Raw genomic sequence first — 14,734 nt, 5'->3', positions numbered from 1 at the left:
GGGGGGAGGGGCTTGGAGCGTCACCATCTCGCAAGAAGACCGTGTGTGATTGGATGCTTCGAGTATGGGGGGCGGGGCATTCTGGAAAAACATCTCAGTGTTTCTCAGGTTTGTTTAGCAGGAAAGCGCTTACCTGAATTTCCACACAAGATATAGATAAGTGTGTGTGGGGGGAGGGGCACAAGGGCGGACTTCTGGAGCACTGGCAATATTGTATGTCTTTGCCTCGTGACGGTTCCATGAGTGCTGGTATTAATTTTAGTTTTAAACTGTAAATGTATGTTTTTGTACTTGTCTGAACGTATGGTATAGTTCACAAGTTTTTAAAAAGGGGTGTGGGGAACTCTGTAGTTTAAGAGGCTTTCCTTGGCAGCTCCGAAGCCCTTCCTTACGTTCAGTTCAGTCAATAAGTCGTGTCCGACTCTTTGTGACCCCATGAATTGCAGCATGCCGAGCCTCCCTGTCCATCACCAACTCCCGGAGTTCACTCAGACTCACATCCATCGAGCCAGTGATGCCATCCAGCCATCTCATCCTCTGTCGTCCCCTTCTCCTCCTGCCCCCAATCCCTCCCAGCATCGAAGTCTTTTCCTATGAGTCAACTCTTCACGTGAGGTGGCCAAAGTATTGGAGTTTCAGCTTTAGCCTCAGTCCTTCCAATGAACACCCAGGACTGATCTCCTTTACAATGCTGGTTGGATCTCCTTGCAGTCCAAGGGACTCTCAAGAGTCTTCTCCAACACCGCAGTTCAAAAGCATCAATTCTTCGGCGCTCAGCCTTCTTCACAGTCCAACTCTCACATCCATATGTGACCACTGGAAAAACCATAGCCTTGACTAAACGAACCTTTGTTGGCAAAGTAATGTCTCTGCTTTTGAATATGCTATCTAGGTTGGTCATAACTTTCCTTCCAAGGAGTAAGCGTCTTTTAATTTCATGGCTGCAATCACCATCTGCAGTGATTTTGGAGCCCCCCAAAATAAAGTCTGACACTGTTTCCACTGTTTCCCCATCTATTTCCCATGAAGTGAGGGGACCAGATGCCATGATCTTTGTTTTCTGAATGTTGAGCTTTAAGCCAACTTTTTCACTCTCCTCTTTCACTCTCATCAAGAGGCTTTTGAGTTCCTCTTCACTTTCTGCCATAAGGGTGGTTTCATCTGCATATCTGAAGTTCTTGATATTTCTCCCAGGAATCTTGATTCCAGCTTGTGCTTCTTCCAGTCCAGGGTTTCTCATGATGTACTCTGCATAGAAGTTAAATAAGCAGGGTGACAATATACAGCCTTGAGGTACTCCTTTTCCCATTTGGAACCAGTCTGTTGTTCCATGTCCAGTTCTAACTGTTGCTTCCTGACCTGCATACAAATTTCTCAAGAGGCAGGTCAGGTGATCTGGTATTCCCATCTCTTTCAGAATTTTCCACAGTTTATTGTGATCCACACAGTCAAAGGCTTTGGCATAGTCAATAAAGCAGACATAGCTGTTTTTCTGGAACTCTCTTGCTTTTTCTATGATCCAGAGGATGTTGGCAATTTGGTCTCTGGTTCCTCTGCCTTTTCTAAAACCAGCTTGAACATCTGGAAGTTCACAGTTCACATATTGCTGAAGCCTGGCTTGGAGAATTTTGAGCATTACTTTACTAGCATGTGAGATGAGTGCAATTGTGCAGTAGTTTGAGCATTCTTTGGCATTGCCTTGCTTTAGGATTGGAATGAAAACTGCCCTTTTCCAGTCCTGTGGCCACTGCTGAGTTTTCCAAATTTGCTGGCATATTGAGTGCAGCACTTTCACAGCATCATCTTTCAGGATTTGAAAGAGCTCAACTGGAATTCCATCACCTCCACTAGCTTTGTTCATAGTGATGCTTTCTAAGGCCCACTTGACTTCACATTCCAGGATGTCTGGCTCTAGGTGAGTGATCATACCATCGTGATTATCTTGGTCGTGAAGATCTTTTTTGTACAGTTCTTCTGTGTATTCTTGCCACCTCTTCTTAATATCGTCTGCTTCTGTTAGGTCCATACCATTTCTGTCCTTTATCGAGCCCATCTTTGCATACTCCAATAAAAATTAAAAAAAAAAAAAGAACAAAAGTCCTCTTGCGGTTGGGTGTGGGTGTTTGGACACTCAAAAGATACCCAAATGCTCTAGAATCTGGGGAATCCTGTATTTGGGGGTGACCCAGCCTTGAGGTTGTCTCATGAAACCAAGACATTGCAGAACCTGGTGGGGCAGGAGCAGGCCCAGTGTGCTCTCTTAGCTTTGCTCAAGCTGAGCTGGACCCGGCAGATGACCCCCACCCATGCCTAAGACCAGTTTGGACCAGAAAGCTGATTTAGGTTATTTATCATGAAGGATGCATAGTTCTAAAGCCCTAGTGTCTCTATCCTTTCTCCAGAGACTTGCAACCTTTCCTATTGCTAGGGTACCCGAGAGACTGATCTGAAGTTACTGGGTTACTATGGGATTGCTGGCACCTTGCTGAACTCCACTTTCTTGGACAAAATATAGGAACGACTTGCCTCTGCACCTCACAGGATTGTTGGACGAGCTGAAACAAAGGGCATGGATTAATATAATGGTATCTCTGATCTGTTTTCTACCATCAGTCAGATGGCTTCACAAGTGATCAGCCAGCATGCATCTCAAGAAGGGCACAAACATTCTCCATATTTCAAAACATACATATCCTTTGATCTTCCACCTCCACTCTTAGGTCCTCCCCATTCCCTCACACACACACCAGACATACATATCAGACACACACACATATACACACATACACAGAGTAATGTATGTTCAAGGATATTTACTGCCCAGTATGCAGTATATAATAGCAAAAGATAGGAAATTAACCTGAACTCCCAATAATAGGAAACTAGTTAAACTATGATACATCTAGAAGCTAGACAATTAGGTGGCTTTTAAGAAGTAATAGGCAGTTCTCTATGAACTGGTAAGGAATAATTTCCAGGGACTTCCCTGGTGGTCCACTGGCTAAGACTGCACACTCCCATTGCAGAGGGCCTGGGTTCGATCCCTGGTCAGGGACTAGATCCTGCATGCTGCAACTAAGGAATAATTTTTTTTTTTAATCAAAAAGTTAAAATTTGTAAAAAAACATAGTTCAAAAAAACATGTAGAGTGTGGTATTTGTATGAAAAATGTCAATATTTACATAGCAGTTTTTAAACGCTGCAAACTCTTTGGAAGGAACCAAAGAAGTCTGATAATTGGAGTTCCTCTGAAAAGAGGTAGTGGGGAAGTAGGTGACAGAGGTAGCCAGGAGACCTATGTTTCTTTTTATTTTTTTTTCACCTTTTGGATCTTCTGCATGTGTTAAGCAATTTTTAATTTATAATATGAAAAAGTAAAGATGTTAAGCTGCCTTTCCAAAGTGAGGAGTATTTACATTTAATTGAGACTGGTGTTTTTGTTCGGTCACTTAGTCGTGTCCAACTCTTTGTGACCCCATAGACTGCAGCACGCCAGGCTTCCCTGTCCTTCACCATCTCCCAGAGTTTGCTCAAACTCATGTGCATTGAGTCGGTAATGCCCTCCAACCATCTCATTCTCTCCAGGGCAGGGAGACAGGGGAGAGCTTAGCAAATCACCAGGACTCATCAGAACACACCTTTCTAGCCACCCCATGTTAGAACCTCCCAATTTAGGCTCCCTTGCCCAGAACAGCAGAATATCTGAGATATTCTTACTTTACTTTAGTTTCTTCTTTTTTTCAAACTCTCTAACTCCTTCCCTTCTTCTTGCATTCATCAGGACATTATGCTTCATTTCCTTTGACTTTCATAACATGGTAACATTTCTAACTAGACCTCTTGTTTCATCCTGATTATAAATGATACTGGCACCCTTGCCAAGACCAGGAAAGACTGGTTGCACTCACCCAGTTCCTGTCTGTCCACATGTGAGTGGCTTCTGGGAAGGCTGTCTGCCTGCTCCATTAATCCTGCCCCTGTGGATTCCTGTAAATTTCAGTATCGGATGACCTTTTGGTCACCCAAGGTTCTGTTCTCCTTCTGACCTCATCCTCAATCCCTTTTTCTCCTAGATTTTGGACCCATTTCCTTGTGAGTCCTATGATTCCTTTTCTGCAGTTTTCCATTGCTTAAATCTCTGATTTCCTCAGCTAAATTCTCCCACCCTTATTGCTCTCCTGTGTCTGATCACAAACCCTCAAAGATCACTCAGGTTCCAGTGGGAGATTATTAGAGAGGACCCCTAAATTCTGACCATTTCCATCAGGGCAATGCTGGACCACAGGCCTATTCCCTGTACATCTTCTTCCCTTCATTCCATCCCCAGGGGCCCAGGAACCATATATGCCCTTTGATCACTTAAGATATCTTTCTAAATTAAAAAATTATTTATTTACATTTTTGGCTGTGCTGGGTCTTCGTTGCCATGTGGGCTTTTCTCTAGTTGCCGAGAGTGGGAGCTGCTGACTAGTTGCGGTGCATGGACCTCTCCTCACGGTGGCTTCTCTTGTTGTGGAGCACAGGCTCTAGAGTGCAAGGGCTTCAGTAGTTGCAACACGTGAGCTCTGTAGTTGCGGCTCCCAGGCTCTAGAGTGCAGGCTCAGAATTTGTGGCACACAGGCTTAGCTGCTCCAGGGGCATGTGAGATTTTTCTGGATCAGGGATTGAACTTGTGTCTCCTGCATTGGCAGGCGGATTCTTTACCACTGAGGCACCAGGGAAGTCCTTGAGACATCTTTCTCAGGACAAAGTATTGTATAGTGAAAAGAACCCAGTTTTGAGCCAGAGAGATGTTGCTTTGAATCCTTGCTCTGTTGATTGCCAGCTGCATCTTGGGGGAAGTTAAATTTACCTCATTGAGCTCCAGCTTTCCATTTGAAAAATAAGTATTACGAATACTTACTTCATAGAGTAGTAATGAGGTTTAAATGAACTTTGTATGTAAACGGTCTATTTTAGTGCCTTGACTCAGAGTCACTGCTTAGTAAATAGTAGTTCTCTGCCTTTGGATGTTTTCCAACCTCACTTTGCCAACGTCATTCCTCAGAAATTATGCCACACAGGTTCTCACTAACAGAAGCACCTGATCTCCCATCAGGGGTGTGTAAATCATATATATGTATATGAATTTATTTATATAAGTACATGGAAATCAATTTACACAAAGATATATACAAATTCATATGACCCAAGAAAAAAATATTTAATAAGAAATAGAGAACCTAGAGACTGTCATACAGAATAAAGTGTCAGAAAGAAAAAAACAAATATTATATAATATTCCTTATATGTGGAATCTAGAAAAATATAGATGAATTTATTTGCAAAACAGAAATAGAGATGCAGACATAGAGAACAGACATATAGATCCCCGGGGATGGAAGGTGGGGTTTGGATGAATTGGGAGATTGAGATTGACATATCATTATATATACTGTGCTGTGCTTAGTCGCTCAGTCGTGTCTGACTCTTTGCAACTCCCTGGAGTATAGCCTGCCAGTCTCCTCTGTCCATGGGGATTCTCCAGGGAAGAATACTGGAGTGGGTTGCCATTTCCTCCTCCAGGGGATCTTCCCAACCCAGGGATCAAACCCAGGTCTTCCACATTGCAGGCAGATTCTTTACTGTCTGAGCCACCAGGGAAGCCCAAATATATATACTACTATACATAAGATAGATAACTAATGAGAACCTCCTGTATAGCACAGGGAGCTCTACTCAGTGCTCTGTGGTGACTTAAATGGAAAGGAAATCCAAAAGAGAGGGGATGTATATGTACATATAGCTGATTCACTTTGCTATACAGCAGAAACTAATGCAAGATTGTAAAGCAACTATACACAATAAAAATTAATCTAAAAAAGAAATAGAGAAGTGGAAAAACACATACAGAATAAGAAAGGCATGAACAGATGGTTGAGAAAAGGAACAGCTCAGAAGAAAGGGAGGGACGTATGGGAATAAGAAGTAAATGGAGCCTCCATCAATAAGCTTATCTCCCTAATATGGCCAGTACAGGTTGCTGCTGCTGCTGCTGCTAAGTCGCTTCAGTCGTGTCCAACTCTGTGCGACCCAGTAGACGGCAGCCCAACAGGCTCCCCCATCCCTGGGGTTCTCCAGGCAAGAACACTGGAGTGGGTTGCCATTTCCTTCTCCAATGCATGAAAGTGAAAAGTGAAAGTGAAGTCGCTCAGTCATGTCCGACTCTTAGCGACCCCATGGACTTTAGCCTACCAGGCTCCTCCGTCTGCGAGATTTTCCAGGCAAGAGTACTGGAGTGGGGTGCCCTTGCCTTCTCCACAGTACAGGTTATTCATGGTCTAATTTGTGAATTTGACATGTAGGAGTAATGCAAAATAGTCTCAAAGAGAGAGATTAGTACCTATTTATGAACTGCCAGGAGGTAACACTGACCCAAAGGAATTAAACACATCTGTTTGTCTCCTCAGGTTCCAGCAGGATCAAATCACCAGAGGGCAAGGCCTTAACTGGAGATCTCCTCCAGGGGAACTTCCTAAAGCAGGGATTGAACCCAGGTCTTCTGCATTGCAGACAGATTCTTTACCATCTAAGCCACCAGGGAAGTCTAAGGCCTATCATAGCTTCACCCTAGAAAACAAAAAACTAAAACCAAGCTCTAAAAAATGTCTAAGAGACAGAGTTCAGAGGTTGAGGTCTGTGAAGTTAGAGGACTTACACCTCTATTCAAATAAAATGATAAATACGGGAAACAAAAATGTAAACGTTGTCTTTATTCATAAACAGCATGGTTGCTTATGTAGAAAATCCTAAGGAATCAAATGAAAACAATTATTAATAATTGGATTTATCAATGTCAAAACATAGAAGGCCAACGTATAGTCATTGCATTTCTATAACTAGGAGCAAAATAATTGGAAAAATAAAAATTAAAAAATGATCCAGTAATAGTATAAAGTCATAAAATACATCGGGAGAAATTTACAAAAGATGTATATGATCTTTATGCTGAAAATTACAAAGCATTACTGAGAGAAATTTTATAGGATCTTTACAAGTGGGTATATATATTATGTTCATATATAAGAAGACTCAATATTATTAAGATGTCCATTCTCCCTCTGATTCTATAGATGCTATACATTCCCAACACAATTCCAGCAGATATTTTGGTAGAAATTGACAAATTGATGCTAAAAAATGTGTGTATAAATTGCAAAGGATCTAAAAAGCCAACAGAATTTTGAAGGAGAGTGAAGTTGTAGTCTTGATTTCAAGACTAAAATAACAGTAATCAAGACAGTGTGATAATGGTGTAAAGATAAATATATACATTAAATGAACCAAATAGAGAATGCAGAAATAGAGCCACTTATATATATCAATTGATTTTCCTCAAAGGCACCAAAGAATTGCAATAAATAAAGAAAAGTCTTTTCAACAAATGATTTTTTTCCACAAAAACTTATCTGATATTGACCACAAAGCTAAATGTTGGAACTAAATCTATAAAACTTCTAAAAGAAAGCATGAGAGATAATTTTCATGACCTTGTGGTAAGCAAAGATTTCTTAATATAAAAATTAAAGCCCTGTCTTCTTCAAAATAAACCTTAAAAAAATAAAATAAAAAGGCAAACCACAGACCAGGAGGTAGTATTTGCAATAGATGTATCAGACAAAGGATTTGCACTCAGGATATATACATAACTCTACAATTAAATTTTTAAAAGACTTACAGCCTGGTTTGAAGAGGGATAAAAGACTTGAACAGACATTTTGCAAAATAAGATAGATGAATGACATGGATGTACATGAAAAGTACTCAACTTCACTAATCACCAGAGAAATGCAAATTAAACTCTGATGAGATATTGTTAGAAGGGCTAAAATTTTTTAAACTTACAAAACTAAATGTTGGTTGTGTAGCAACTGGGACTCTCAGATGTTGATGGTGTGAATGTAAAACAGTACAACCACTTTGGAGAAGTTGGGAGAATTTCTATAGATAGGAACATGTACTTAACAAATGATCCAGCAGTTCTACTGGTAGGTATTTACCCAAGAGACACAAAGACTTGTATGTAATATTCATAACGGCATTATTCATCATGACAAAAAAACTAGAAAGGACTCAGATGTTCATCAGTTAGTAAATGGATAAACAAATTGTGGTATATCCATTGAGTGAAGCTCAAAAACATGATGTTGAACAAAGGAAGTCAGACTCTAAAGAGTGTGACTCCTGGGACTTCCCTGGCAGTCCAGTGGTTAAGACTCCGAGCGCTCCACTGCAGCGGAAATAGGTTCAATCCCTGGTCAGGGAACTAAGATCCCACGTGTTGCATAGCACAGCCAAAAAATAAAAACAATTAAGAGAGTGACTCCTTTTATGCAAAGTTCTAGAACAGGTAAAACTAATCTGTGGTTAGGAGTCAGGTAAATGCTTACCTGAGACGGGCTGGAAAGAATGGGATTGACTGCAAAGGAGCACCAGGAAAATTTCTGGAGCGATCTAAATATCTGACAGGTGTAACAGTTACATGGATTTATATATGGATAGGGCTTCCCTTGTGGCTCAGATGGTAAAGAATTTTCCTGCAATGCAGGACGCTTGGGTTCGATCCCTGGGTTGGAAAGACCCCCTGGAGAAGGGAATGGCTGCTCACTCCAGTATTCTTGCCTGGAGAATCCCATAGAGGAGTCTGGTGGGCTACAGTCCATGGGGCTGCAAAAGAGCTGGACACAACTAAGCGACTAACACTTTCTATATTGATATAGCCCACCAGGCTTCTCTGTCTATGGGATTCTCCAGGCAAGAATACTGGAGTGGGTTGCCATGCCCTCTTCAGAGGAGCTTCCTGATCCATGGATCCATCCCAAGTCTCCTGTGTCTCCTGCATTGCAGGCAGATTCTTTACCTGCTGAGCAATCAAGGAAGCCCATATATATATGGATATAGATATGGATATATAAATATATGGATATATATATTTGTTATATATATATGTTAAAATATATATATTTTGTTTAAAACCAGTTGAATTGTACATTGAAGTATGTACATTGTGTTGTGTATAAATTATACCTCAATACAGCTGATTAAAAAAAGAAGTCCACCCATAGCTCCTAATTGCTCACAGATGTCATCATGGTAAAATTTCCCAGCTCGGGTTCTAAGAGCTTGCCTGTGGCTCCACTGAGTTGTGTGCCTTTGTATGTCCTTCCTTTGGCCCCTCGTCACATGCTATTATACCACTGTCATTGTTTCCAGATCACGAGCTGCTTGAGGTGTGGGGCTAGCCCGACCAAGCCTCCAGGTGTTCAGTACTAAAACTGAAAGAATCCCAGGCAAACCAGGTCTCTTGATCACTTTACCTGGGACCTTGGGTTTAGCTTTATGCCAGGCATAAGGGTGTACACTCAGAAAACTTCTGCTGAACACCTAGAATGTTTGGGTTGAGGGGATCTCAAAGTTCTTCTTCTTCTTTTTAATATTTGTTTTTATTTATTTATCTGGCTGTGCTGGGTCTTTGTTGCAGAAAGCAGGATCTTCAGTGGTGACATGTGGGATCTAGTTCCCTGACCAGGGATCAAACCCAGACCCCTGCATTTGGAGCATAGAGTCTTAGCCACTGGACCACCAGGGAAGTCCCTCAAGGTTTTTCAACTTGGTGCCCTCATGCAAACTGAGGCCCCGAGAGGTGAAGCCAGAGGCAGTGGATACAGGCCCAGATGCCAGGTTCACTTGCATCCTGCCCATAGCTCTGGCCTCTCTGCCATGCTGCGGGGTGTTCTGGAAGACAGATAAACAAGCCTTATTTAAGTTTTAAGGAGCCTCGGGAGTCTCCCAGGGCCCCGTCTCCAGGAAGCTCCCCTCCCCACTCTGGTGAAGTCATCTGACCCCAAGTGGCCTGCGGTTTCCTCTCTCCCCACACCTCCCAAACCCACCCTGAGTCCCAGGCTGCCTGGGATGAAGGCTGACCTTTCAGGGAGCAGTTTGCTCAGAGAGCGCCTTTATGTCAACAAAAACAGCCTTCAGGTCTTCCAGAGGCAGCCTTGTTTTCCTCCTTAAGTCCCTGGGGCAGAAAAATAACCAGCGGTAGGGAGGAGGGAGACTGAGGGAGTGACCCGCCTCCCCAGACCTTGGGCTCTGCACTCCCAGGCCCGTTCCTCAGGGCCTCCTTTGTCAGAACTCAGTTCTCAGTGGAGGGGAGAAGGGGTGTGAGTAGGGGATTGAAACAATGCCACCCTGTCTGGCAGCGGGAGCTGGACGCTTGACCTGATTAGGCTCAGCGAGAAGGAGACTGCAAGGCAGGCTTGAAAATCCCCACCCGGGAGATGTTCCTTCCCCACGTCTCTGCCAAGGCCGCTTTTTCAGTGGAAGAGGCTCTAATTTCCCACTGGTCTCTGTCCTCTTGGCCTGGACAAACGCTTTGCCTCTCCATCCTTCCTTCCCACCAATCGACTCCCAAACACAAAGTGTTTTTCTCGCTGCAGCTCTCCCTCCTCCGGGCCCAGCCAGGGCTCAAGAGTCCAGCTGGCATCCACATGAAAGCTCTTCCTGTCCAGAACCCACGTGGAACCCAAGGCTGCCCACACCCACAGACCTGGCCCCTGGTCCCTGCACGCAGGGCCATGGAAAATTGGCTGTAACACGCCAGGGAACAGACAGCCCCGAGCCACCCAAAGAGGAGTCTCCCGGGGGCACTTGGTCCATGGTGCACCTGGGCCTGGCAGAGGATGCTGAGCACGTGGACACAGTGCTGGGCCAGCACTTTCCGCCTGTTGGTGCAGGTGGAGGGAACACAGGAGCCCTGCTGTTGCCAAGGGCTTGGCAGAAAGAGTGAAAGCCAAGAAGTCAGGGTGGCTCAAGGGGATCAGAGGAGGTGTGTGGCCACGCCAGAAATTTGGGTCTGATCCTCGGAATGGTGGCTAAAGGAACAGGCTGGAGCTTTCTTGAGAGAATATCTGGTCTCTCGACCTGGATGTGGTACCAATGGGCAGGGCTAGGCCTCTTCCTAAGATGCAGGTACAGCCTGGGGACACTGAGCCCCCAGTAGAAGGCCAAGGGGCTGTGATTCACTCAAAGCCAAGCTTCAGCTGCAGACTCCTCACTTCTAAAGAATCTCCTAGTAGATCTGGAAGGGTTCATTCTTACAGTGGGCTTCTCAGGTGTCGCAAATAGTAAAGAATCCTCCTGCCAATGCAGAAGATGCAAGACATGCAGGTTCGATCCCTGGGTTGAGAAGATCCCCTTGAGGAGGAAATGGCAAACCAGTCCAGTATTCTTCCCTGGAGAATCACAAGGACAGAGGAGCTTGGTGGGCTACAGTCCATGGGGTTGTGAAGAGTCAGACATGATTGTGTGCGCACACACACACACACACACACACACACGTTCTTACAGCAAAATCTGGGAGAACATACACCACCATGTCAAAGATGTGATTATGGAGGGGAACTTTAAGTTTTTGTTGTTGTTGTTGTTTTTTATTTTAGTCCACCTGCACTTTCTTTCTTTCTTTTTTCTTTTTCTTTCTTTTTTTTTTTTACAACAAGCAAGGATTACTCTTGTAAAACATTTAAAGAAAAAAAATTTTGTTAAATGACACACTATCCATAAGGTGTTTAGCAAAATGAGGGGCTGGCCCCTCCTCGCGGATAAATAAATGTTAGATGTTACTAGTTTAACATGAGAAGGAGATGAGAAGAAGAAGCTGAGGAAAAGAAAAAGGTAAAGAGGAATATGCAGAATGAGGAAAGAATCGAAGGAAAAAGAGAAGGAGTGGATGAAGGAAGGGAGAAAGGGAAAATGTGTGGCCATGCTCCTCTGTGCTAGGGGTTTCCCCGGCAAGAATACTGGAGCAGGTTGCTATTTCCTCCTCCAGGGGATCTTGTCGACCCAGGGATCGAACCTGCATCTCTTGCATCTTCTGCATTGGCAGGCGGATTCTTTACCACTCACACCATCTGCGAAGCCCCAGAATGTGTGGACATGAAGAGTTCACATTCCCCTCACAAATTCCTGGGGCTCCGTGCTGGGTTCTCAAAGAATAAGGCATTAGAGGAGCAGAAGAAATATTAGCCGGGGGCCCCTTCACTTTCTGGGTCAACAGTAAAGAGCCTGGGCTGAGCTGGACTAGGGGGAAAGCTTCCTGAACTGGCTGAGGTTATAGCTGCAGAGATTGTTCATCAATGCCTTTCAGAGCCCCTGTGTGGGGTTTGTTTCCCATCTCTGGTTTCTGGGTCTCTCTCACTCTCTCTTTCTCTCTCCCTCTCTCTCTCTCTCTCTCTCTCTCTCTCTCACACACACACACACACACACATGACACCGGGCCAACTCCCATCGGAAGGCCATTCCTGCTTTGAAATGAATGTTTTTGTCTTCCTACTGAGGGAAGACATGCTGGATATGGGAGTGGGGTGTCTTTGCTGCCAGGACCCTACAGGCTAATCAAGCCATCTTTGGTGACATCATGTGTTCTGAGTGGATGTTTGCTGCAAACGCTGCAAAATAATCTGAACTTTCAGCCCCAGACTGCTCCCCAGAGGGCGGTATCCTCTGAATTGGGCCAAAATGGAACCCCCACCTCTGCTCCTTAAGGGAGCGATTAGTGACGGTGCCAGGGGGCTGCCTCCCTCCTGCTTCCTAATTGCACATTCCACCCCCTCTCCTCCCTCCCGCCACTGCCATGAAAATCCTCATGGTCTGAGTCCCTCAGGGTACCAGAGGTAGAGAAAATGAGTGCTGAGGTGGGTTGAGGAGGGAAGGAAGGTTCAGCCTGGGACTGAACGAGGATGACCCCAACTGCCTCCTTCTGGGGCTGCTGTCCTTTATCACAGGCACTTGGCTGCTAGGAGGCTATGGCAGGACCTTGGCAGACCCAGGAAGGAGCAGCTGAGATTAGTGCTGGTGGTAATACAGAGAAGGGGAAAGAAAGCAGGGAAGTGTGAGAGGTCTTGAGAGGAAGAAGCAGCGGAACTGGGGGACTGAATGGATCTTGCAGGAGAAGAGGAGGCTTGGATGCTGAGAGGTGTGGTAACTATTTTAGCATCAAGGAGGAGGAGAAATGTTCTAGTTGAGAATCTATGAGAAAAGAACCAGTTCATTTAATAGGCCCTGGAGAAGCTCAGAACTTGAAGAAGGAGGGTAAGGTGAGGTATGGGGGGAAAAGGGGGACATAAGTAGAAAACCTACCTACATTCAGAACACGAGCAGCCAGATTCTTACTCCTTAGGCATGAGACAGGATTTATTCTTAGGAGAAAGAGAACAGAAGAAGTTATGAACTTGGGAACTCCAGGCACCAAATTGTAGGGGTGAGATTCAGGGCTGAAAAGGAAGTATCAATTGACAGTCTGATGGGAATCTTTTCTCCGGGTGGAACAGTGGTAAAGGATCCGCCTGCCAATGCAGGAGATGTAAGTGATGCGGGTTTGATCCCTGGGTTGGGAAAATCTCCTGCAGTAGGAAATGGCAACCCACTCTAGTGTTTTTGCCTGGAAAATTCCAAGCACAGAGGAATCTGGTGGGCTAGAGTCCATGAGGTCACAGAGAGTTGAACATGACAGAGCATACATACACACACACACACACACACACACACACACACACATGAAAACAGGATTCTTTAGAGAAACTGAAGAGTCCTTAAGAAAAGAGCCTCCAGATACTAACATTCAGAGGGAGCAGTCTTCCAAAGAAATGGCAAAGTCTCAACCCAGTGACTTTAAAGTGATAAGCAATACAGAGTTTCCAATCAACTTTTGCAGTTTTTCATCGTTAAATATGAACAACCAATCTCATATGTTCATAGAAACATGAGAGGCCATAAAACAAGAACAGGTGCTATGAGAAAGGAATGATCATTTAACAGGAATGAGCTCTTGGAAATTAACAGATAAAATAAAACGTTCAGTTAAGGGGTTAGAAGATAATATTGAGGACATTCCCCAGAAAACAGAACATAGGAATAAGAAATAAGAGAGAAAACATAAGAAAATCAGGGGATCAACCTAAGAGGTTCAGAGACTAACAGAAATTCCAGAAAGTGAGAGAGAAAATGAAAAAGAAGAAATTATCAAATAAATAATATAGAAAATTTCCCAGGAATTAAGGGCTATATTCATAGGATTAAAAGAAGCTGCCAAGGGACAAGAACAAAAAATTTTAAAGACCTAAACCTAAACTAAAGGTCTTTGATCCAAAAATTCCAGAACGCCAAGCATAAAGCCAAGAATTTTAAAGCTTCTAGAGACAGAATAAAGTAAAAAATGGCACACAAAGGAATAAGAATGACATTTGACTTCTCCTGATCAAATGTATTGATATCTTAAAATTATGACATAAAATTACTTTCAGTCTATGTTTCTGTACCCAGTTAATCAATCAGCCAAGTGTGAGAGCAGAAATGTTTTCTAAACATGCAAAGACTCAGAAGATTCAGTTCCATTCACATTGTCTTGGGAAACTATGGGAGAATAGGTATCAGCAAAACAAAAAGGTAAACTCAGACAGAATCAGCCACAAGTTCCCAGAAATGAAGTTGCAACTCAGAGGAGTAGTGAAGAGACATCTAAAAGCATACTTTAACAGCACACCTAGGGAGTGACCTGTCCAGACTGGAGAAGGATGAAGGGCTCTGAAAAGGAGCTTTCTAGAAAATACTTAGACTCAATAACATAAACAATATTGTTGATTATATGATGGAGCTCTTAGAAGTATGGAAGGACTTCCTGGGTGGCCCAGTGGTT

The 14,734-nt window shown here is 43.7% G+C and overlaps 1 protein-coding gene across 1 annotated transcript in view; it reads left to right on the top strand.

Annotated features, from left to right (window-relative positions):
• Positions 1–14,734, top strand: part of ESCO2 (establishment of sister chromatid cohesion N-acetyltransferase 2) — a 188,122-nt gene that overhangs the window by 86,288 nt on the left and 87,100 nt on the right. The window lies entirely within an intron of this gene.

Source organism: Bubalus kerabau, chromosome 4, assembly GCF_029407905.1.
Source record: "Bubalus kerabau isolate K-KA32 ecotype Philippines breed swamp buffalo chromosome 4, PCC_UOA_SB_1v2, whole genome shotgun sequence".
Taxonomy (NCBI): Eukaryota; Metazoa; Chordata; class Mammalia; order Artiodactyla; family Bovidae; genus Bubalus; species Bubalus kerabau.
Note: the sequence above shows the minus strand (reverse complement) of the source record. Positions and strands in the feature narration are given on the sequence as shown.